Genomic DNA, 25,884 nt, shown 5'->3' with positions numbered 1-25,884 from the left:
AGTTTGACTATATACAGAGTAGCCTTGTATACAGAGTTTGGAATCAACATCTACTTTCCAATAGTGTAATAATCTGTCAGCAATTAAAATAGAAAGGCAGAACTGGAAAGATTCCTGTTTAAATGAAAATTATATCAATTTAAGTCATTTCATAATTTCCTTTAAATGGGCAATTCAAATTTACATAATAGTAAGTTCATACATTAACCTGGCATTTACCTTTGGTAAATCTGCAACAGCAACATAACTGGTCCCTGGAAAATCAGTAACATCTCCTTCCTCACTTTGGACTGCCTCATGTGACTGGAAAAAATTAAAAGTGTTGATTAAAATCATTGAACTTGTCCAAAATACTCATATTGTCAAAGCAAAGAAAAGCCTATTTCTGTTCACTGAGTTGAAATGTTTACAAACCATATTGTCACTTAATTGTTCATCAAGTAGTTACCAAAATTAATCCATTTTCCCCATTTTGGATTCAATGACATGCAAAGGGCTTGCAGATATGCATAAAGGCACAAAATGAGGCTCCTAGGATTTGATAGACTAGCAGAGCTTTAGAACATCATCTTTCACTTCTGGGAGCTGGGCTCAGTTCCAGCTAGATGTAGGGGAACATAGTTCCCAAGTTTATGATTGGCATTCAGTGTGATGAGTGAAACAAACAGACATGAGATCATGAGCATATGAAAAAACCTAGAACTGGATTTAACATGAGACAGCAAGACAGCTCCTTTCATTATGTTTTTAACATGTGAATGACAGTGAAATTTAGGATTCCAGAGAGTTATATAGATTTTATTTATTTGAATTTAATGGCCCTCACCAAGTGTAGCTCAGTGGAACCTCTACTGACAAAGCTGGTCAATCCCTGAAGGACATATCTGCCTGACTGGTCTGTGGCAGATGATGAGGAAACTGAGGATACTACCTATCATGTCATGTGATACCAACATTACGCTAATAGGCATAGATTCAGAACAGCTCTAGCAGCTCAAAACTAGGCATCTGTAAGGTGATGTAGGCCATCAGCAGCACCAGAATTGCATTCACACACAAGCTATAACTTCATGTCTTGCCATATCCGTCATTCACCATTGCAATCAAACCAATGAATAGTGCAACAAGGCACACCAGGAGCAGTAGATAATACCACAAAATAAGCCTCCTGGAATTTGATACTTCCACTTTCAGGTTTTCACTTCTGGAAGCTGGGCTCAGTTCTAGTTAGATGTAGAAGAACATAATTCCCAACTTTTTGACTGCCATACAGTGTACTGAGTGAAACAGATAGATACGGTATGCATAAACATGAGGTGTCAACTTGATGAAGCTACAAAACCAGACTAATAACATGCCAAACAGCAGCACCATCCGATAGACAATCAATCTAAACAATTCCACAATCAATGAAGCAGATAAAATTCTGATGGCCTGTCAGATCCAGTATGAATGGTGGGGGATAATTAAACAACCAGCCAGAGAGGAGCTCACCTTCCAACTCCCCAAAACCTATCTACTATTGACAAGGCACATGTCAGGAGTGTAATGGACTACCCTCCACTTGCCTGGATGAATACAGTTCCAATAATACTCAAAAGCTCAACACCATCCAGCTTAAAGCGGCCCACTTGTTTAGCACTACACCCATCGACTTAAAAATTCACTTCCTCAACCATTATATACAGTGACAGCAGTGTGTACAATCTACGAGATGCATTGCAGCAATTCAAGGCTCTTCTGACAACAACTATAAACCAACAACTTCTACCACCTAGGACAAAAGCAGCAGACATTCGGAAACACCACAACCTGCACAACCAACTTGAATTGTTCTTTTATTAGCTTGATGATTAAAATCCTGAAATTCCATTCCTATCAGCACTCTACCTACACGCACATGGTTCAAGAAGGTGGCTCACCAGTACCTTCTTAAGAGCAATTAGGGATGGGCAACAAATATTAGCCTTGTCAGTGATGCCCATATTCCATGATTGAAGAACAGTAGGAAGTTATATCACTAACACTAGGTTTATTTCAAGTAACTGCTGGAAAAATTAATTGAGGTGGTGAAATAGTGTCATTAGTCTCAATAAATGTTCCCTCTAAGCTGCTGGGAGATTTCACGTACGCTAAATGGTAAGCCAATGCCTTGCTATTGCTTGCAGAAGCTTCTGTCGCACATGGATCTCACAGGTCCGTACAACCAAAAAATTACAGAGAATATTGATCTCAGTATAAAACTTCACATGCCTAGCAAGAGACGGCTGAGAGTTTGTAATATCAAAAGTGTGAAATGCACATCTATTTTATGGCTGAGCGTTTTGTGGTGTCTGACTGTCCTTTCATAACCTTAAATAATATGTTTAAATTGAGCTGCATCATCTAATTGTGAGCAAGATGCAAAACTCACTGTAGTTATGTAGGTATTCCAGGAAAGCTCTTAAGCCCCTCTTCAAAGCCTTCAACTGATTGCGCCTGCTTTCTACCAACGTCTGAATTTTCTTCCTCCAGCTGCAGTATTCTCCTATAAGTACTGTGGCGATGCTCTCTCAACCTACCATAATATCTTCTCATTCCCATGGCAATTGTTCAAACTGCTTCTTGTTATCTAATAACCGAAGCACAGTGCTCTGTAAAACTAAGTAAAACACAGACGGAAAAAAAACAGGAATTCCTCTCTTATATAGTCAGGTATATATGGACCAAAGACAGGCAAATGGGACTAGTTCAGTTGAGGAAACCTGGGCAGCATGGACGATTTGGGGTGAAGGGTTTGTTTCCATGCTGTTGACTCTAAAGTAATTTGTAATGTTAAATATATAACAGCACAATGAAGACTATAGAAAACAATCTGATTATGCAGAAAACTGAACTGTCTTATGTACTGGTGATGAAGCAGGAATGGTGAATGGTAAATGTTTAATGAAGAGCAATGCCAGAAGAACGTACTATGCAAATGGAATTCAACCACCAATTGCGGTAATTCACTTGGAGTGGGCTAACAGCGTAAGAATGAATGGTAGTACTTTTGAAAGTACTGAATATCAGAGGAATCTTGGTGTGCATATCCACAGATCCTGAAGGTAGCATGTCAGGTAGGTAAGGTGGTTAAGGAAGCATATGAGGTACTAGCCTTTAATAGCCAAGACATGGAATACAAGAATAAGGAGGTTATGCTAGAACTGTATATATAATGATGGTTAGGTCACTACTGGAGTACTGTTGGTCACCACATGATAGGAAGGATGAAGTAGGGAAGGCAGTGGCCTCACATTATTGTCACTGGGCTAACAATCCAGATTCCCACGTTAATGTGCTGGTGACTTGAGTTCAAATCCGACCATGGTAGATGGACAAATCTGAATTCCATAAAGATCTGGAATTTTTTTTTAAAAAGGGTCTAATGGTGACTATGTAACCACTGTCAATTATTGCGAAAACTCATCTGGTTCATTAGGGAAGGAAATCTGCCATTATTACCTGTTCTGGCTTGCATGTGAATCCAGAACCATCATGTGACTTCCAACTGCTTTTTGGACAATTAAGCATAGAAAATAAATGCTGGCCAGCGATGCCCACTTCCCATGAATGATTAATTTTTTTGTTTAGAAGTTTGCAGTAAAGACGATGCAGAGGAGGTTTATCAGAATGCTGCCTCAGTAGGAGGGTCTGAGCCATAAGAAAAGATTGGACAGGATGGAATTTTTTTTACTTGGAACTGTCAAGTTTGAGAATGACAGAGGTGGATAAGATTACAACGGGCATAGATAGGATGGAATGGGAAGCACTTTTCCCATTAGTAGAGGGGTCAATAAGCAGTAGGCATTGATTTAAGGGAAGAGAAGACCCGAGGAAGTATTGTTCACCCAGAAAGTAGTGGAATCTGGAACTCACTGCCTGAAAGGGTGGCTGAGTCAGAAATGCTTAACTTTTAAGCAATATTCTGATTTTTCATTTTCATTGCCATAGCCTCCAGGCTGTGGGCTAAGAGCCAGAAAAAGGGATTAGTGTCATCAAATTATGGTTGAATGGTGTGGACATGATGATATTAATGGCTTCTTTCTCTGCTGTGAATGTCTATGAGTCTATAAGTCAGTTAATTGCAAAGCAAAACAATTACTTTAATTAGGTGTAACTAGGATCTGGCTGTAACAATATTCACACAATTTGTTCCCAGCTCTTTACAAATTCTATAATAATATAACATCACTGTTTATTTAATATACACAGTGCTTCTGTGGATGTTTTTAACCAATCTGTGCAGACATGTTATAACACATGTTTGGAGCAGGGGGTGACTTGAACATGGGCCTTCTGGACCAAATGTAGGGATATTACCATTGCACCACAAGAGTCCCTTCACAGTGCCTCTATATTTATGTAATTGTTCTAATCATTAACTTTCTTTAATTTCCCATTTTAATGTAAATGTGAATGATTGAATGAGGGTCATGATGCCACATCCACTGTGGCTCACAGCGCTCTACCTCATGTAAAATCTGTTCATCAATTACATAAAAAATCTCTTGGATTTCTTTCTCAGAGAATCACGTGGCCAGAGAGGCTGAAGCCTTCACCAGAATTAGCAATCCCAAAGAAAGGTACCTGTACCGAAAAGTTAACATTGTTTCTTTCTCCACAGAAGCTGCCACACTTGGTACCATTAGGCACTAGGAATATGGGCATAGGTAATGTGGACATTTAAGACCTCACAACTGAAATAAAATGAGTGTCAAGGAATTAATCTTCAGTTCACACAAGTTTACTCTTGTAATTTATGATATTACCAGAACCTCTTTATTAATTATTGTCTTAGAATCACTCCTGGTATTCATTATCCATGATGGAATATCCGCTGTTTAAATATGCTGACTTCCTAAAGATCAGCTGTAGATTCTCACATTATAAATTTAGAATGATTGTGTCAATGCAATTGTCATTACTTCCATGTACAGTAATATTAAAGATAGGGTACTCTCAGTCATGTCTGTCCTGTCATGAAATTCTGGGGAAAGATAAAACTGAATAAACTGTTTCTGTGGTTCCATCATTTACATAAATTCCTTCATGTAGATGTCCAATGGCAAAATTTAGTGTGAATTTAATGTTGAAGTGTTACAGTCATGTGGCTCAATTGGCAGCACACTGTCTGCTCAAGACTTGAGCACAAAAATCAAAGTTGACAGTCCAGTGTTTTACTGGGAGATCATAGCACTATTGGAAGTGTTAAACCAAGGCCCTATCTATCCTTTCAGGTGGATATAAAGGACTCCATGGCATGATTTTGAAGAACAGCTAATTAGCAACCTCAGATGCAAAAACAGAAGTTGCTGGAAAAGCTCAGCAGGTCTGGCAGCATCTGTGAAGAAAAAATCAGAGTTAATGTTTTGGGTCCAATGACCCTTCCTCAGAACTGGGTCAGCAACTTCTGTTTTTGTTCCTGATGTACAGCATCCGCAGTTCTTTCAGTTTTTAGCTACCTCAGGTGCCCTAGTTACTATTTAGCTCTCAATCAAGAACACAAATCCAAATTATTGGGTCACTTTCATGTTGATGATTGCGAGAGCTTGGCTGCAGGCAGACTGCTGCCATGTTTCCTGCATTACTACAGTGATTATACTTCAAAAGTACTTCATTCGCCACAGAGCAGTTTGCGATAGTCAGTGGTTGCGAACAGTACTCTTGAAATGCATGTCTCATTGTCTAATGCTGACAGAAGTATTCAGTTGTGGTTAAGATGAATATTTTTATACCACCATGGCGGTGACTTCAGCAAGGTCTGTCATCACTAAGAATAATAAATCATGAAAATTTCTGGGAGGAATGTAATGTAGGTTTGGAGTTGGGGTCAGGAGCGGGGCTAGGGACAGGCTGTCTTCGAGCTCCACCCAGATTAAATGCACGGCATGAAGACATGTGGATGGGATTCTCACGTCACCATGAACTGAAGCTGCTTAGACGCCATACAATATGACAAATGACCTTATCGACTTATTGGTTAGAAGCCATCAGTTGAATCTTTTTTATAAAGGCTAAACCTCACATTCAAGTAACTTGAAATCATAGTCAAAGATGGCTAGATGTTTGCATCACATTCCAAGGCTGTTAAGTGCCATCTATCTCTCTGAAAAGCCTCACCAAGAACCACTGCCTTGAAGGAGTAATGAACAAGGGCGATTTCCACTTCCATTACAAAGCATCCAGACAATCACCTGTATACTCAACTTGGTAGAGCCTAAGTATCTAACACAATCACTCAGACAATGCTACTCTGGCTTTGAAAGGAATTTGTTCACACATCATCTAATTGTACATGCTAGGCATCTGGAATCCACAGTATCATAACCATTTCTGGGGTAACTGTGCAGGTGCAGAAAAACAGTAATGTGAGAAACCACTAACTTTTTGTGCGTTTCAGCACTTACTTTCTCTGAAAACCAGGACAAGCACGCGATGCTGAAGGAGCAAGAACCCAGTGTCAGTTCTCTCTCTGCCCAGAAAACGTGCAAGTTTCAAATGCTGTCTGCTGTTTTTTTTTATTTTATATTTGCCACAGATAAGAGAATTTAAAAATAACTCAATCCTGTAGCTACCATATTCAAAAGGGCAGATAAATTGTACATCTACATTCTGCATTAATCACTTCAAAATCGAAGTCAGGAGTACCAGAGTTCACTCTGAACTCAGCCAAGTCACCAATCTTCATGCAATGTCCAACCCTTTAACTTTACTAGATTTTATCTTCCATAATTTATCTTCTCGCTGACAATCTATTTGTGTGCATGTCAACTTTGAATGTGTGTGTGAAAGTTGGAGTTTTTTAGATCAATTTAAGGACAATAAATATTTGCCTCTTTTATTTTTAAGAGGTCAAAGAAATTTGCCTAGTTTGTCTGTTATAGTCACAACGCATAAGCAGTTAACACACACTGAACTGGGAAATATTTTTTATAAAGAATCTGTTGGATTCAAATGAGGATTGGGAAAAGGGGGGCGGTACTATTTGGCTCCTCATGACCAAATCATAGCAAGGCCCTTAAAGTGGACAATGAATGCATACCTAAAGGCCTAACCCTATATTACAGGGTTGCTTGCAGGCTCCCCTGTGAATTCTCATTCAAAGGCATTCCATGCTAAGTTGATGGACGAGGCACAAAGGGAGTGGCTGCTGACAGCCACATCTCCTTCCATCCCTGCTAATTATTTTCGAGCCATATTAAGTTTTCATTGAGCAATTCTCTGTTGAATGCAAGCAATTCCACCACGTCAGACTTATCTGATGCATTAAACCCAGCCTTTCTTGTTGATATGGTAATTTCACATTGGACCTCAGGGACAGTGTCATGGGATAATTAAAGGTTGCTGATACACACAACCCATAAATCTTGTCTCACAATTTCAGACACGACACTGGTGCCTTCATCCTATAGGTCAGCAATATTTGCAATGCCCTTGAGGATGTTGTAGGCATATCAGAATTCCCTGATCTTCAACGACTTGCATCAAATAGGTAAAGAATTTGGCAGCTATTTCTGATTTAGCAAGAGCCATTGAATGTTGTGCAAGTAGGAATGCTCCTTGAAACCATCCATGCTGGCATTAAAACTTTCTGACCAAGAACTTTCATCCTGCTCATTGTTTAAGTCTTCATACAGGTTTTTTGACTTTTACTTGGGTGTGCACCAAAATAAAAGCCACTCGGTTCTGGTTTTGGTCTTCAATCTATACTGTCAAAAGTCTTTCCATATTCTCCATCTTAGTATTTCACGTTCGAACCTGCTGGCCAGCACTTAAAGGTGTAACATTTTGCATATTTTGTTTGATTTTATCAGCATTACTACAGCTTATTTTCCCCAATGTAGGCATTTGCCTGTGGGCTCCATCAGTATCGATTGCTTGTTCTCAGACCTAAAGACACTTTAAAATCTCCAAATTCACTGCTGGGGTCATTGGTTTTCTTAATAGTAGCAGACACACTACCATCACTTGTGGGTATTTCTGATTCATGTTTAAGAGTTATTCCAAAGGATGCGGCATTAAATCACAAACCTAAAACAATTTCAAGTAACTTCATCAAGTAGCTCTCTCACCGGATTAGAAATGGCCTCTCAGCCTCTTCTGTTGCAGAGTTGAACAAGGATCAGACTTGGAACTCCAAATTAATTCAGAAAAATTGACAAAGTCAAGCTCCTGAAGAATAAGTCCTGAAACCTGTACTTTTCATTCATCAAGCTCTGTGAAAAGCTAAACAATTTTACCTATGCTCAGTAGCAAATGCCTCACTCTCATTGACATTTTGTGATCATGTTTTCTCCTAAACTCTTTCAATTAATTTCAGGGCCTTAATAATCGATTCTTCTACTTCCAAATCAGTTACATTTCACAGATTTAGTCAATGCTTGCTGTTTATCAAAGGATTACTTGACAGTAGAGAGCTTTCTCCATTCTAAAAATTTCAATAAGCTACAAAATCAAATATATGCTGTTGAATAACAATTCCTTCAATGTATTTGTTATGAAGGGTATAATGTATAAAGCATTGATTCATGAAATCAGAAAATGTTGCAAAGCCGTAAGTTTTTTTCCCTAATGACGGAGTTGCAGACTGAAGTATGTTGTTAACTCATGCAATTTGGCATTACTCCAGACTTCAGCAAAAGGGAAAAGGAAATGACCTGTACTTGTAGAAAAGAGGTGAACTTCTTTCACTTAGCACTGCCAATTTTATGAAATACATTTAAATATAGCGTGACTGGTTGAAACACATTTCACTCACAGTGGTGTGGAAAGCAAGGCACATTTTCAGAGATGAGGAAGGCAACAACTAAATGGTTAGTAAAATGAAGAAGTAGTGATGATCTTTAAAAATGAATAATATGAAAAAAAATCAGAACAATTTTTGAAGAGAATATATCACATAAATCTTAACTAACTGATAAAATACCACCCTTTGCTCAGATAGTTGTGTTTAAAATGGGGTTCTTTTATAGCCTCCCCTAATTTACACTTCAGATTAATTTTTTTTGCATCGTCAGCAACACCCTTGTGGAGCATTAAGATTGACGCCTACTTGTTAATAAAGGGGTCTCTGCACATTGTGATGGAGTAATAATTGGGACTGCTAATTGAACGCACTATGCAGACTTGTAATTATCACCACACAGCTGCATGCCAGAGCTCTTTGGAAACTCTTACTGGTTGTCATGTTGAAACATATACCTAATGAGTTAAACCTTAGATAACCTAATTTTTGAAAAAAAAGCCATACCAACCCAAGCTATAAAGAAATTAATGAGTCATAATCCTAACAGCTACATACATTTTTTTTTCAATTAACAACACATTTCAAAGCTCAAAAGCCAGTTTCCACAATTAATGCATTTTCAAGCTAAAACACAAACCCTTCAGTTGTTAATTATGTCTATCCAAAGTACAGGAAACCAGACTGGCCCACACCCCATTTTTTTTCTGTGCAGTGGTTGTGATGAATGCACTGCAGATGACAGACCACCCCAAGGGCTATCTGGAACAAAGCCAACAGGAAAGGAAAAATAGATTTCCACTGTACTCGAAGCCAGCATGCCTGTATTTGGGAGAACATGTTATTCTGTGAAAAAGGAACAGAACTAAACTGCATCTTCATATACATAAGTATTAGTCATTTGGCCAGTCATAGAAAAATACTTTTTGAAATATAGGGTATGGACCAAAGCTGCAATAAACAAAACAAATTGTTTTTTGCATAAATATTCCTTGGTTTTAGCAAACAGAATTATATTTTAAGGGGAAAATTATTAAAAGTCAATCAATTGATAAAAAGTCATAATTGGAAATGAACATAGAAATCCATGTAATCATGTAATCTGTGCCACTTTATGGAATAAGCCTTGTCCTTTGTACCACTTTATCTGACAGGAATTGTATAGTAACTGGATATCTTTTCAATTCGTTCATTTCATACTAGGAAACGTTCAACTTTCATTTCTTTTTGGCAGCTGTGTTTGGATTGGGAGTTGAAGGGGTGGGAGGTGAGGAGTGTGGTTGGTAAAATGCCATTTTGTAGCTAACCATCAATTTTAAAATGTCCTTTAATTTACACATTAATGTTGCAGCTTCTGAAAAACTAACATCACGTGCAGGAAAAATGATTACAAGAAAGTATTCTCATCAAGCAGTTTCAATAACATCACAGATAATTGCACTTGCTCGCGCTGTTGGTAGCTCAGCTACATCCTAAGGTAAGATCATTGCTTTGAAATCTCACTCAGCTTTCCTTATAAAGTAATAGTATATATTTGCATTCAAGATTTCCAGTTGGAACATCATCAAAAATCTTTTGAGTAACTTGCCATCAGTTAACAGAATGTAATCAATAGATATTGGGATGATCCTGAAGAAGGGTCTAGGCCCGAAACGTCAGCTTTCCTGCTCCTCTGATGCTGCTTGGCCTGCTGTGTTCATCCAGCTTGACACCTTGTTATCTGAAATCTAGCTTGGTTGACTTTTTTTATTTTATGAGATGGGCTTTCATTGAATCCCAAGAACAGAATGCAGAATATTTAGTTTTAACAATAAAGCAGAAGTTTATCATGCAAAAAGTAACATATAATAGAGCAAACCAAGCTATTTATATAACACAATTTGAAAGATTTCAAGCATGCAGTAAAATACACCCTCACCTTTCCCAACACCATCATGTTATAGTACTCAAACACCAGAGAGAGCCTGCTTCCCTTTCACATCTATAGGTTTAACATAACTGTTTCTTTCAATTGCTGGTGGTGAGAGTTGGGGAGCTTGTTCCTGGATTAGTCATACAACCGAACTTAGACTTTCTCAGCTTCAAATAACACCTTCATGATTCTAACCAAATACTTCTGGCCTGGAGCTTTCAACTAAAATCCTTACATTGAGGTAACCTATCTCTTAACTTTTCTGAACTAACGTTTATCTCCAGTAGGAACTACTCATAAATCTAACTTCAACTAGGACTTCTGCAAACTAAAAAAAAACCTTTCCAAACTGTAAGTTTTTCTCTTAACCAAAGAATGTTCCTCCATATTTAGTCTGTCCACTCATAAAACTTCTCCCAAACCAAACAAATTCCCATTATCATGCAGGGATTTCTTCTCTAATACTGATTTTAAAAACTCCTGGCTCCAGAAATACTGACAAGTTAATCACACTCACACACAGACCAAAATCCACATGGCATTAGAGTCTAAAAGCAGGTAAATTCTGATTTTATTGGAAAGGTACCTAAATTGTCCTTTCTCAAACCATAACAATTGTACTATTTTACTGATTCTAGATTTCAAATGATGGAACAGACATTATAGTCAATGATGTAACAGGCCTCATCCCAAACTGACGATGCCTCTGCCAGTTTCTCCATCCATTATGAGTTGGCGTACCATTATGAAATGAGGCCATTATGTTAAGGTATACTTTATTGTTATCTTTAATTTCAATAATGCATCAACAGCTCATCAAAACAATCACCTTTGGCAGAAATCACACTATCTACCGTTACATTGATTAAACTATCTTGGACAGATTATTATTGAAGAAGGAAACTGGAATTATTTTGCTTTATACAGTTTTATTTCAACTGATCTGAATTTGAAGGCTAAATACACCTCACAAATTCCTAGAGCTTTTGAAGGGCTGTTCACAGATTCCGCCAAGGTCACTATGTTGCTGCAAAGTTCAGATCTTTTTAGATACAGTTATTGCCCAGGCTGGTTCCACACCACTATTCTGTGCTGTTGTCTTCATGATATAATGAAAAGCTTGGCATATATCAGTCAGAGGCAACAGCGCAGTCTTAAAATACTCCTTGTTAAACTTGAAAAGCTCAGAAAGCTTTCATCAATTCACACCCACTACTTGTGTGGGCATAAAGCTCTCTGATTTATGCTTTAATGTTGGTCGGAATTTTTAGAAATTGTATCAGGAGGCTTGGCATTTTCTACTCAATGAGTTAAGTTTATTTTCAAAAATCAATGTAGGTGATATTTAAGTTAATTGTACTTAACATGCTTGGCTCCCACCTGTTGCAGTGTAAATATTTGGCCAAAGGTTGCACTGTGCTCTATGAAGCTAGACTGTTGTTCGCAGGAATTCTCAGAGTTCTCAGAGGGATCTTGACGTCAGCATCACCCAAGAAAATATTTTAGCACTGTTGACACAACAATAGACCAAACTGTTTCAGATCCATTGCTTTTGTTAAAATACATGAGAATGCTTTAGGACCAATGACACCAAATAGTTTCATCAGTTTATACTTGCATAAATCGCTGGTACAATCAATTGATCGTGCTTTTGTCAACATTCTTCAGGAGTTAATATGTTGGGTATTTTTAAATTCCTCAATTTGGATAATCTTGGCAACAGTGGGAACCTTGCTAGATAAATTGTTACATTTTGGCTCTACTGACAAGCTCCTGAGGTATCCATGCTACTTCAATTCTTACCTTTTGCACACCTCTATTTTAATTGCTTCATCATTGGCAGCTTAGCCTTCAGCTGCTGAGGTAGCATGCTCTGGAATTCCTTTCCTATGATGCTTCCATCAATGGTGAGTTGGAGATTCAGTTAAATCGTTTTCTGAGATTTAGAGTAGTTTTTATTCCCTTAATCTTTCCTTGGTACCTATTAAACTTGTATGAGCAGGGAGACTCAAAAGTCTCTTTGGAGGGTTCCAGATGCAGGGGAAAATAGTCATTGGAAGTTTCAATTTCCTGGGCAATTGGAGCCAGTTACATTGGGGATTTTGCATGGTTCCCATGCACACACCTCTCTACACTATTCTAATGACCATCTGGCCATCAGAATATCAGAGCTACTGTAATTTCACAGTTCATAGCCATATACTCTAATAGCCTTAGCCAAACTTGCTATGTTGACTTCATTTCAGCATCAACATGTCACAAAACGAAAAGGAGACACCGCTAAGGACCAAACATCCTGTCAGTAAAATATAGTCTTGTTTTAAAATACAGCAGGTTGTAGACAGGTGGTCTGTAGAACGAGAGCAAGTCTCAAAGCGGTTTCGTTCATAGTTTCAACAGGGTACAACAAAATAAAATGCAACTTCCTCATGAAGGCTCAAGGCTGTGGCAGTGAAGCAACATGGTTTGATAAATTTTAGTTTGCAAAATTATTAGCGCCATACTTGGGCACCTGTACTGTAATTGATTATTAGGACATAATACAGAAATTCCACACTGCCTTAATATGTGATTTGACCTTATAAATCACCTTCTAATCGAATTAGGTTCAGAAGTTAAAAATTTGATGGATCCTTCACAAAATACTTACAAACCCCATTCAAGATCTGAGATCAGGAGGAATTTTGTCTCATGCTGTAAACTAGAAAACTCTCAAAAGCTAATCAAAAATTTTAGAAATGCTGACAGGGAAGAACAGCTCTAATTGCAGGTCTATGACTTGGGTGAACAGCTGTGGTGCAGGTTTTCCTAACAAGCTGAAACTATATTCAATATTTCTTCTTTGGAGGAAGAAAGAAAAAAAACATGCCAGCATGAAGGGTAAATTTTAAATGTTAATGAAAAGTAATGCTACATTGCTAGAGAAGACTGAGATCGTGTGTCTTAGGCTGGGACTTTTCTCACTGGAGTATAGAAGATTGAGGGGTGACCTTACAGAGGTTTATAAAATCATGAGGGGCACAGATAAAGTGAATGGCAGGTGTCTTTTTCCTAGCGTGGGGAATTTCAAGACTAGGGGGCATATTTTTAAGGAGAAAGGAGATAGATTTAAAAAAGACATGAGGGCAATTTTTTTCACAGAAAGTGGTTCGTGTGTGGAATGAACTTCCAGAGGAAGTGGTAGATGTGGATGCAGTTACAGAATTTAAAAGAAATTTGGATAAGTCCATGAATAAGAAACAATATGGGCTAGTTTTGTTCGGGATTATGGTTGGCATGGATTGGTTGGATCGAAGGTCTGTTTCCATGCTGTAAGAATCTAAGACTCTATAATTCTTTATCATATCAAAATGGTGCACTCTCACAAATTATATGCCTGTTCATACTTTCATAGCCATTACTTAATTTGAAAATCTACATCATATCACACCCAAAGGTCCACATCCAATGCTTCTTCCCCACACTGCTACTCGAGATTTTTCTTTTCCTCTTCCCTTAAATTCCACTACCCCTACCCAAATTCTGTTGTTACTTGAAACAATTCTAGTCACTGGACAGTGTCAATAAAAGTTGTTGTGCGCAATATGATTTGATATGCTGCAAGCCTTTTTCTTGATTCACATTTGTTGGCTTCAGATGAAAAGATAATCAAAAAAAAAGTAGTAGAGAACGTTCAGTCTGAACTTGGAAAATGTACAAATAAAACTTGATATTAGCATTATCTCAAATTCAGATAATATTAAAAAACATTATCAGCCTACAAATCAAAGGCATATATACCAGTTCTTTCCATTATACCAAACATAATTTAAAGAGAAAGAAAACTTTGCAAGGGGGTAAGGAGAGCGAGTTGGTTGTGGTATTCTATTACAAAGGCAGTTAGGGATAGGCAATAAATGCTGGTCCAGCCAGCGATGCCCACTTCCCACAAATGAATAAAAGAAAACGTAGGGCAGACCATTTGATCCACTGTCATAAAATTGTCAGAGTTAGAACTGATGAAGTAGAGATTTACAAAGTACAAGTTAGAATGCTAGTAGTTCTATACTATTGTATTTCTACAACTAACTGACCAAGCCAACGCAAAATTAGATAACATGGGTATTAGCTCTGGGACCACAATGGGAACAAAATCACTGCTGCAACTTTTTATATTAATACAACCTATTAAAAAGATAAATGTCTTTCAAGTTACACCCTTCAGTATGGTTATATCTAACAAATGTGCCACTGCAAGTTGCCAACATAAATTCACCTTATATTGCTAATTTAAGTTTGTTTTTTTGTATTGTTTGATCAGAAGCTGACATTTGATCCTTTACCTTCAAGATAAATAAGGTCACAAATTATCTACTATCAATAATACTTACCACATACACCACTAAACTGTAACTACCAAATACAGTAGTTCCCACTATTTGAGGAGCTTATTTGCTATGGAATCATTACATTAACAAATGAATCTTTGCTAGACTCATTAATACCTTCACAAATTCTTGGTTTCCCTGCTATGTAACTGAAACATTGAGAAAATGAACTACACTGAAAGCCATTTGGTGGACATTTAGAAAACAATGGTTGATGCACATGTTATCACACTCAATCGGGTAATATGCTGGAAATCAAGTCTTATTATTCCTGGAGTCATCACAAATGTGAAAATATTTAATCAAATTACACAAAGTTCACAATGTACCTAACTCCCAAACTCAGGTTAAAAGAAAACAGTCACCAGGTTCTGTACTTAACAACAAACAAAACAATCATCTTTAACCAACGGCAATTAGGAAATATGAATTGCTAACCTCTGATTCTCCAGATTAAATGCCACTTCTTTCAAAGAAAAAAATAATTAACTCTACTAGTTAAATTCCCCTTCTCACATACACACAGATAAAAATGGGTAGAAAAGGTTAACAACAAAAAATCAGGGAGAAACAGTTCAGCAGCACTTGTCTGGTCCACAGAATTCGTTGAGTGTTTCTTTTGATTCCTTTCAATTCCTTTTAGAACTTTTCTGTTGAACAAGGTTATTTGCAAACCCTTGCTTTCTTTTATTTAGTGGTTCAGAATTCATTGTTTCATTGTCTTTAAATATATTTTATTCCTCCTTCAACAGGGAATCTGCAGAGGAGGGCAAGTGGAAGATAGCTAGCTGATACTGGAAACTTTCTGGTAACTCTACTCAAGGTAGAGATAGAAGCAGATAGTTTTGATGTTTTCTGTTTGTAGCTTAGATGGTTTTCTGCTGCATTGGCTTCACACAAGCTACGGTCCACCCAGTCAGGAACCAAATGAAATGTTGTCACCAAGCAATTGTCCCTTAATCATAATGAATCGTCTCTGTGAAGTCTGGTTCTACTCTCCACTGTTCCAGGAAAACACAAGTGCAACAAACTCAACTCACATTATGTTCCAGTAAACATGATTTTTAAAACTACAGCCATCCCTTTGCACAGTCAACTTGCATTAAGGCCATATCTTCCTTGTTTTTTTAAGTCCATGGTCAAGACATAAAGGAAATAAAAAGTTGTGGTCTTGAGAATGTGACATGGTTGTCTTTTAGCAAGGCTTGTGCTAAAGTGACTGAGAGATAATGTGTTAAAAAATTAGAGAATTACCGATGAAAATATCTTAAAATAGATTGAATTATAGCCGAATAGAAGGTGACAAACTGTTAATTGTTTGTAGATGGTGGGCATTGCCAATTATTTGGTTTGGAGGTACATGCTAATAATTTATAGTTCTTTAGGGCTCTTGTGCCAAAGTGATAGTGTCTCTTCTTCTGAGCTAGGAGGCTGGGGGTCAAATCCTACCTGCTCCGGAGATGCATAATAGTACCTCTGAGCAGGTTGATCAGAAAATATCTGTTAGGAGATACGTACTTATAATAAGTAACTCTTTAGGGCTCTTGTGACACACTGGTCGTACCCCTACTTCTGGGCCAAGTGACTGGTTGAGATGTTATAACATCTCTAAGCAGGCTGATTAGAATAATATATATTATATGTATATAACTGTCATAAAATGCTTATGAAATTGTACAAAGATTGGCTCCAGTTCTGCTCTTCACCAGTTTGACTTTCTGTAGTCTAAAGATACGTGTGTATGTCAAGTCTGGATGTCAAAACTTTGATGTTGGGACTGGAACTCTCATATTTTCAGCACAGAATACCAAAATAGCAGGGCTGATATGATGGATGAAGATAAAAATGGTGAGGTAGGCAACTATTGGCAGATATAGATAAATGGAGTTAAATGTAAAATAATGTGTTTAGGGAGGAAAAACATAAAGAGAGATTACTGGATTTATTGGAAAACACTGGTCTATGTGCATTACCAAACGATTAACATAGACAGATCCCTCAAGACAGCAAATATATGATGTTGCTATCAAACCATTTTTGCTGATATAATATAAAACAGGTGATTCCAATCATGGACTCAAGGTGTTTTCAAAGGGTCTGCCAAATCAGCATCATCCAAGAATGATTTATTTTTGTAAAAATCCCATTCTGCAAGCATGACTGAATGCTACTACTTACAACAAAGAATGAGACACTAAAATCAACATTTTTTTAACGCCATCAAAACAATTACAATATAACTCAGTGTGCCAATACATGCTGAGTGTTGCCAATGTCAGTGATGTTGGAGGAGAGGAAACCTACTCCTTCTACTCCCCAAGATTGGTTGGCACCAGTTGGCAGCAGGTATTACCTCAGTAGACAAAGCAAGATGTTGTCCATCTTCCTGACATCTTAATGCTTTCTAAAAATCTGTTCAATGCTCGCAAGAACAGAATTTGTTGGTCATTCCTAATTGCCATTGGTGGTGAGTTGCCTTTTTGAACTGCCACAGCCCACAGAGGTGATCAGAAGGATATTTCATTCAGCTACACTGGAAGAATAGCAATATAGCTTTAAGTTGAGATGGTATGTTTCTTGGAGAAGAACTTGCATGTGGCAGCATTCCCATGTACCTGTTGCCCTTGTTCTACTTGTTAGCAGGCATGGACTTTGAAGGTGCTGTTGATGGAGGCTCAGTGAATTTCTGATAGTACACAAATTGCAAAGCAACTGTAACTACTGGTGCAGAGAATGAATGCTGAAGATGTTAGATCGAATGCTAATCAAGTGAGCTGCTTTGTCCTAGATGGTGTCAAGCCTCTCGAGTATTGATGGAGTTGAAGTCACCCAGTGGCGAATATTCAAACACAGTTCTGACCCTTTTTAAATTTTGGGTCAGTCGTAGCACCTAGGATATCGATCATGGAGGAATCAACAACGGTAATGTCGGTCATGTCAAGGACGATGACTAGATTCTCCTCGTTGGAGATGGTCAATGATTGGCAATTGAATAGCATAAATGTTGCTTGTCACTTAACAGTTCAAGTCTGCCTCAGAGTTTGAATCTTGATGCATAAAGGCACAGACAGCTACGCTATATTAGGAGATGAAAATTGCACAGAACATTGTGCAATCATCAGTGGCCTTCCCCACTTGGGACTTATTGTGGAGAGAAGATAACTGTCTAACCAGTTAAAAATGGCTGAGCTCTGAGGAACTCCTGCACTCATATCCTTGGGAAGGAGTAATTGGCCTCCAAGAATCACAGCTATAATCCTTTGAGCTGCGTATGAGTCCAATCAGTGCAGACAGTTGGGATCCATGACGATGCACTTTGACATCAAGGCAGCATTTAACAATCATAGTCACTTTCACTGCACCTCTAGAATTCACCTTGGTTGTGGAAAGACTGTAATGAGAACTGTAATGAGAACTTGAGTGGTCTTAGCAAAATCCAAACTGAGCATGGGTGCGTAAATGCAGTTTGAAGACACAGTCCATTATTTTGCTGATGACTGAGAGTAGACAGATAGGTGTTATTTTATCAGATTAGATTGGTCCTATTTCTATGGACATGAAAACCTGGGAAAACTTCCACTTTGTGAGTTGATGCCATTATGGTCACGGTCGCTCAAAGTTGTGCTCTTACTAGCCTCAATGTATCATCCAAGTGGTGTTCAAAAATACTAGTGCTAGAGAAATACCAGTTGAGGGAGAGCGATAGGTAGTAAAGTAGCTGTAGTTTTCCTTGCCAATGTTCCAATTGATATCATGAGACTTCATGCAGTCAAGAATCAATATCAAGGACTCAAGGGCAACTGCATACCTACTACATACTGTTGTGCCACCACTTCTGGTGGGTCAGTCTGGCTAGCGGTACAGAAAAAACATAGTCTCACGGAGCAGTCTGGGGCATTGTTATATGGTACGAATCAAGAGCAGTTTGGGATGAACAACGAATCATGGTTTTGCAAGTGAATCTTATGTCCTTTGAAAGAATTAAAAGGGTGTTGCTTGATTAGTTTGTCCCCAAAGTTTCTTTTTCCTGTTTTCTCCAGATGTCAATACGGAGGAATTTGCAGAGTCAATTTCTAATGCCAGGTGATGGCCCCCTATTATACCCCTATTCTGCTTTTCCATAGTAGTTTGATACAACTGAGGGGCTTGCTTAGCCATTTCAGAGGATAGTTAAGATCAATCTTTTCGGTGTGGTTCTAGTGTCATTAATTGGTCAGACTAGATAAGGTCAATGGATATCCTGCCCTGAATGACATCAGTGAACCAAACAGTTTTCTGTGACAGCTTTATGATCACCATTACTGATACAAGCTTAATATTCCAAAGTTTATAAAGAGTATTTCCCCAATGCCATGGGGGGATTCAAACATCTGGCATATTAGGCCTGGTCTCTAGATTACTAGTCTGAGAACATTATGCAATGTTACCACTCACAGGTAAACGATAAGCAGGTTGGTTGGGTTTGATGACTGGGAGACAGTAAGGACTGCAGATGGTGGAAGCCAGAGTCAGTAAACATGGAGCCGGATAAACGCAGCAGGTCAGACAGCATCAGAGGAGCAGGAGAGTCAATGTTTCAGGCATGATACAAATATATTTTGTAAAATCAAAGACTTAATATTCCACTGTGGGAAGTCGTATTCTGCCAGTTAGCCATCATGATTGCAGTTGAACCATCTCCCCACGCCACCAGCACAACCGGCCTAAAACATTGACTTTTCTGCTCCTCTGATGCTGTCTGACCTGCTGTGTTTGTCCGGCTCCATGTTTATTGACATTGGTTGGGTTTGAAGTCCATCTCATGGGAAAATGGGTGCGAATTATTCAAACAATGGCAATGCATGCTGCAATTTTTGCTCTTTATTTGGTTATCTGCTGCTTGTCTGTGCAGCTGCTCAAAGCCAAGTACAGCATGGGCAGCTGTTCAAACTTATTGGTATTACCGGAGGCTCACAGCCGCTGGTCCAAGTCTCAGAGTCATTACGCACACAAACTTCAGAAGGCTGTGAAATATTACCTTTTTTATATTGGCAACAGCGCCTGGAGCTCAAATGCTTATCAAGTATGGCGATTCATCTGATTTTTTTCACGGCAGGAAGTTGCTGTGAACAAATGCTGCTTTTTTTTAAACCATATGATAGACTTGTAATAGTGATGTTCCTTAAAAATACAATTGTGCTTTACTTTGCAGGTCTGTGGAATTATTATAACTCAGGAATGAGGCAAAAAGAATTTGATGCAAAAAGGTTCAGAACCCCAATATAGAACATTGATCAGGTCTTACTTATGTTATTGTGTACGATTCTGGGATGCATTTAGAAATAAAGTGTTGCTATGATATAAGGATAGGCCGAAGATAAAATATTTGAATGTTAGCTCAAAATACTGGAATTTATTGGATAGATGAATATTGAGGAACCATATTGAGTTTTGAAAATTGATAAAGTTCAGCGATATACAAGATCAGTTAAGTACTTTTGTATGGTATGACACAACAGATTGAGGAAATGAGAATACAAACGAAAAAGAAGTAGAGTTAGTTGAGAAGTATAGAAGCATCACTGAGATGGTGGTCATTTTTTCCAGAAAAGCATGGCAATGGGGGTTGCAGATGCAAGAAGCTTAAATTTCTTTAAAAGGTCAAACAGGAAAAACAGCTAAATGGATCAGGTTTTCTTCCAGCCACTCTTTCAAAGTGCAATAGTTGCAATTTAACATATAAACAGGTATGATATAAATATACATGCATATACACATATATAGAAGCTTCAAAAACAAATCTTATAACAATGGTCACGTGAAAGAGCACAAAATCCAATATAAACTGCTTACAACAGACGGTTTTATGCATGGATGCTGTGTCTGTTATAAGCAACTGACCAGTTTATGCCTCGAGGCACAATTGAGCAAAGATGCTAGTTTCTATGGCAACTGTTATTCTTGTGAGACTGTAATTCTGGTTCTCTGCATTAGCATGGCCAAGCATGCTTTGGACCAGCTGTATTGGATTATTTTACGTCAAACTCTTTTCAATTGTAGTCATTGAATGCACAAATGTATCAGATATAGTTTAAAATGTTATCAGTATTAAGTTTTGATATTTTTATACAGCAAATTTGTCTGTGTTCAACAAATTGTAATATTTAAGGCTAAAACTTACAATTACTGATTTAATTATTTACCTTTGTATTGATTTCTGTAATCTAAGAATTCATAAGATAAAAATTATCTCATAGAGAATAAAACATTTCTATCATTTTTGCAGAAGATAGTTTGGAAAGCAATGTCTGATTTTAGCATTGTGAAATACTATCTGATGTCTTGAAGAAAGGTCGGAATAACTATTCTGAGGCAAAGCCCACATTGTTGGATGTAGTATACTCGTATGAATGGAGGATCGGCTAACCAATAGTTAACAATTGTGATAAAGATGGCATTTTCAGGATGGTGACTAGCAACTAGTTGAGTGCCACAGGAATCAGTGCTGTTATTTACAATATATCTTAATAACTTGGATGAGGACAGTGAATCCACTACCTTCAAGTCTGCAGATGACACAAAAATAGATATTGAAGGCAAAGCGGTGAGGATGACACAAACAGTCTACAAAGAGGTTAAATGTGTAAGCAAATATTAGCAGATAAAACAACTGTGAGAAATGTGAGGTTATGTAAAACTTGGAATTTAAGAAACAAAGAGATCTATGAAGGCTTGTAGGAGATTACAAAGATATGGAGGGTGAGCCGTGAAGGCATTTGAAAACAAAGGTAGGAATTTTAAATCAGGCATTGATTAATCAGGGGTCAGTATAGGTCTGTGAATACAGAGGTGAAAGGCAAATGAGATTTGGTTGAGGTTAGGATATTGGCATAGAGCTTTGGATGAGTTTATGAGTATTGGTAGTTCTGCTGTAATGTGTGTTTCGTTAACTTGAATTGGCTGTAACGTGACTGATGAATAGTGGACTTGTTTGGATAATGCTAATTTTCTGCTGTACAGTATAGCAATTTCCCAATAATGTGATTTTCTATAGCACGAGGTCACACAAGAACGCAACTATCGTGTTATAAGAGAACTACCTGAATGCAAAATTAAAGATGGGAGTCCAGCCAGATTTGCTGGATAATCCAGTATAGAGTTAACAAAGGTATGGATGCAGGTTTTAGAAGCAGATGTAATGTAACCTGCTCCAATAAAATCTTGAGAAAAACTGAAATAATTGTCTTCTATCCTATCAGAAATTCCATTTCGTAGACACAGTCTCCATTTCTCTGACTGATAACCATGAGGTTTCACCAGACTACTTGAAAATGCAATGTCATGTTTGACCCCAAAATAAGCTCCAGCGGATACTATGCTATCATTTAAAAACTGCCTACTTCCACCTCCACAACATCATCTAATTCTACCCCTACATCAGCATATTCCAATGTAATTCTGGCTGGACCTTCCCTGCCTCCTTCCCAGCATGTTAATTATGACAGAGCTATGTTGGTAAGGGAAGATGGCTAGATGTTTTCTTGTTGGAGATGGTAATTGATTCGCACTTGCCTGACCAAATATTAGTTGCCACTTGTCAGCCTAAGCCAGAATGTTATCCAAGTCTTATCATATGTGACTTGTGAGTGAACTTGAAGATTGTGCAATTATCAGCGAGCATCCCATTTCTGACATTATGATTCAAAAAAGCTATTGATAAAATAGCTGATGATAGTTGGGCTCAGGACACTGCCCTGAGAATCTCTTGCAGCAATGTCTTGGGTTAAAATGCTGCCAATAACCGCAACCGTGTTTTAAGGTAAGGGGCAGGAGGTTTAGAGGGGATGTGAGGAAAATAGTTTTCATCTAAAGGGTGGTGAGAATCTAGAACTCACTGCATGTAAGGGTGGTAGAGGCAGAAACCATCATAACATTTAAGAATTATTTTGATGTGCACTTCCGATACCAAGACATACAAGGCTATGGGCCAAGTACTGGAAAATGGGATTAGAATAATCAGGTGGTTGTTTTTGACTGATTCAGACTCGATGGGCCAAAAGGCCTTTTTCTGTGCTGCAATCTCCTATGTCTCTATATTGTTTTATGTTAGGGATTATGCCAACCAGTTATGGTTACCCCATTTCCAAATTATTTTAATTTTACTCAAGCTTCTTGATGCTACACAGTTAAATGCAGCCTAGATATCAAGTGCAGTCATTCATCTCACCTCTATAATTAAGCTCTTTTGTCTATGTTTGGGTCAAGGTTCGACTTTTGAATAGTTAATTCGCATTGCATGCTGTTTTACCAGTGATACAGTTCCAAACAGAAATGCCTGCTCTATGATGTTGTGTATTTCAAATCTGAAGTACACCAGCCTGCTGTATTAAGATAATTGAAAACAGCTGCCAGCCATCTGCTTTCAACAAATGGAGAGAAAATAGTAACACGCTAAATCACTAAAACTGCACACTGTGCAGAATTTTCAAGGGGGCATATTTGCTTTATCTACAAAAATCTAAAAAGAAAAAGCTTATAATATTTGATATTCACAATTGATCCTTGTTTTCATTGCAACCTCCAGAATGCATTTTTGGTAAACAATGTGCATCTTCGAACAATAAAATATTGAGACACAACAGCCCATTTGGCAATGATATGACCCAACAACTGGTTTCCAGCCCATGGTAAAGTATCTGATTTTCTGTTTTAGTAACTGCTTCAGTAATTTTGCTCTCACGTTTTTATTTGGGTTACTGCATTTTGACAGAGGCAACTGCTTTCTACTTATCTACCTACATATTAATTCTACCAAACACTATGGATAAGTCAGCAGCTCTACAAGTCTCACGATTAGCACAATTTACAAATGAATAATACTACAGATGATATTGTGCAAAACATATTGAGTCAAAGTTTACAGCTAATTCAAAAACAGATTTTTCAAAGTTATTTTTGAAAACACACCTATGCAGGATTTATAAAGTTCTGATAGCACTTAAGTATCTATTCTAAAATTAAAAATTATTGCTGCAGAAAAGTCACATTTTGTGAAAGCTTTCAACTTTCACTCATGAGGACAATTCACAAGAATATCAATTCAAGAAAAAAAAACAAGATTGCATGAGAGCTAAGTGCTAATTGATTGGCAAGTGGACTAATTGACTAGAGGCATTGCCATGGATAATGCACCAGTTAATGATGACTAACAGTAACTGTCAAGCTGTCTTTAAATTTTAAACTAGGCAGGTTGATTTTGCTTGGTCAAAGCACTGACCTGAGCGATGAATTAGAGAATGGCTGTCTCCTGTTTCATTGAGTTGAAAAGGCACAGTGAAGGTACATGCTCCTTCTGTCTGCAAAGAACAGGGTCTTGTGTATCGTACATGTAGCTTTCATTAATCACAAAGTGCACCACGCTGAAGCGGACTAAAAGTCCTAAACTGTTTGTCAGCATATATATTCACACCCACATGATTATTTAGCAAATGTTGTCAATTTGCAGAATCACATCTAATGTTGGATAGAGTTGTGAGTTTTACAAGTTTGTTCTGGTTGGGTATGGTCAGGACCTTGTTTGTCATGAACAGGTGAAGGGATATGCTGTGTGATCTGCCAGTCTTTGGGACGTACAGCCTACATATCGAGCATCACATTGGCTCTGAAATTCCTTGACCACATTACTCATTCATGTGTTAGATATAACATCTTTTTGGCTTGACAGAGTAGCCTGTTAATGGAAAATACCACGTGTTGCTACTGCAGCATGAAACAACTAGCTTCATCTGTTGCTTGAAGCTTTGTGAAACCTTGCCCTTTCAGAGTAATCAGAGGTAGACTCAACACTTTCAGGGCCAAAACTGCCAGTCTTAAGGATGTTCATGAATTTCTGTGACACCAGTGAGAAATGATCTGATCGGGTTCACCAAAATTCCACAGGATGGCTTTGGTGTGGCCTGTTTCAGCATCAAGCTTACATGACAAACAAATAGGCAGGGCCTCTTTGAGCAATACTCAAGTTTTGTACTACCAAACAAATATATGTAGCACTGTGGAAGAATACTACTCATCCTCCTATAAGTCCAGTTAGAATATTAACATTCAATGGCATGCTTAGTACTAAATTTGTGTTGCATCAAGTGGAGAGATGCAGGACAAAGGTGCCTTTCCATAAAGGGATAGGAATTTCATTGAATCATTTTGTGTGCCATTTGGAAAATTTCCAGAGCATGAATTAGAAGAGACCCCAATACATGCTACAAAGCTGCCTCTTGATTTCAGTCGCTATGAGCGGCATAGAACTGGCATGGGAAATGAAGACCTATATTGGGTGTGTAGTTGTGGTGGGAGCGGCAAAATCTAAGAAGCTACTTCCTAAAATACAGTCATGGAATAAAACAATTTGCAAAAATAGGTCACAGATAATGAAAAATTCCACTTGCATTAAACTGTTTCCACTTGCCATTTTTAGATTCCTGAGGAGTGAATAAAGGGAAACAAATCAGTTATGTCAGATCCACCATGCAATCTTATCATTTTACGTTGTGTCCAAAGATGCAAACTTGTTACATTAAAAAAATTCCCAGAAACAAGCTGTCTGGTGAAATCAACTAGTTCTAATTATTTTAAATCACCTAAGCAAGTAAGTAACTAAATGTTACTGGCACCAATCCTTACAAAATGTTTGCTGCCACCATCTGCAAAGTTACTTTTGATTTGAATTAGAGGTAGAAAGTCAAAGAGAAATTGAAATTTACAACTTTGTTGTGCAGTTACAATCACACCAATCTTTTGAAATGGAATTACATAGAACACAGAACATAGAACATTACAGCGCAGTACAGGCCCTTCGGCCCTCGATG

At 37.9% G+C, this 25,884-nt stretch overlaps 1 protein-coding gene across 1 annotated transcript in view; it reads right to left on the bottom strand.

Moving 5' to 3' along the window:
• Nucleotides 1-218: 218 nt before the first annotated feature.
• The window catches only part of LOC125483738 (protein TALPID3-like), a 61,584-nt gene continuing 35,918 nt past the window's right edge, over nucleotides 219-25,884 (bottom strand). Inside the window, exon 5 of the mRNA XM_048600292.1 lies at nucleotides 219-303. The gene's annotated coding sequence lies outside the window, so the exon portion shown is untranslated. The remainder of the gene's footprint in view (nucleotides 304-25,884) is intronic.

The sequence above is a fragment of the Rhincodon typus genome, chromosome 8 (assembly GCF_021869965.1).
Source record: "Rhincodon typus isolate 14 chromosome 8, sRhiTyp1.1, whole genome shotgun sequence".
Taxonomy (NCBI): Eukaryota; Metazoa; Chordata; class Chondrichthyes; order Orectolobiformes; family Rhincodontidae; genus Rhincodon; species Rhincodon typus.
The sequence above is the reverse complement of the archived record's forward strand: the minus strand, read 5'-3'. Positions and strand labels throughout refer to the sequence as shown.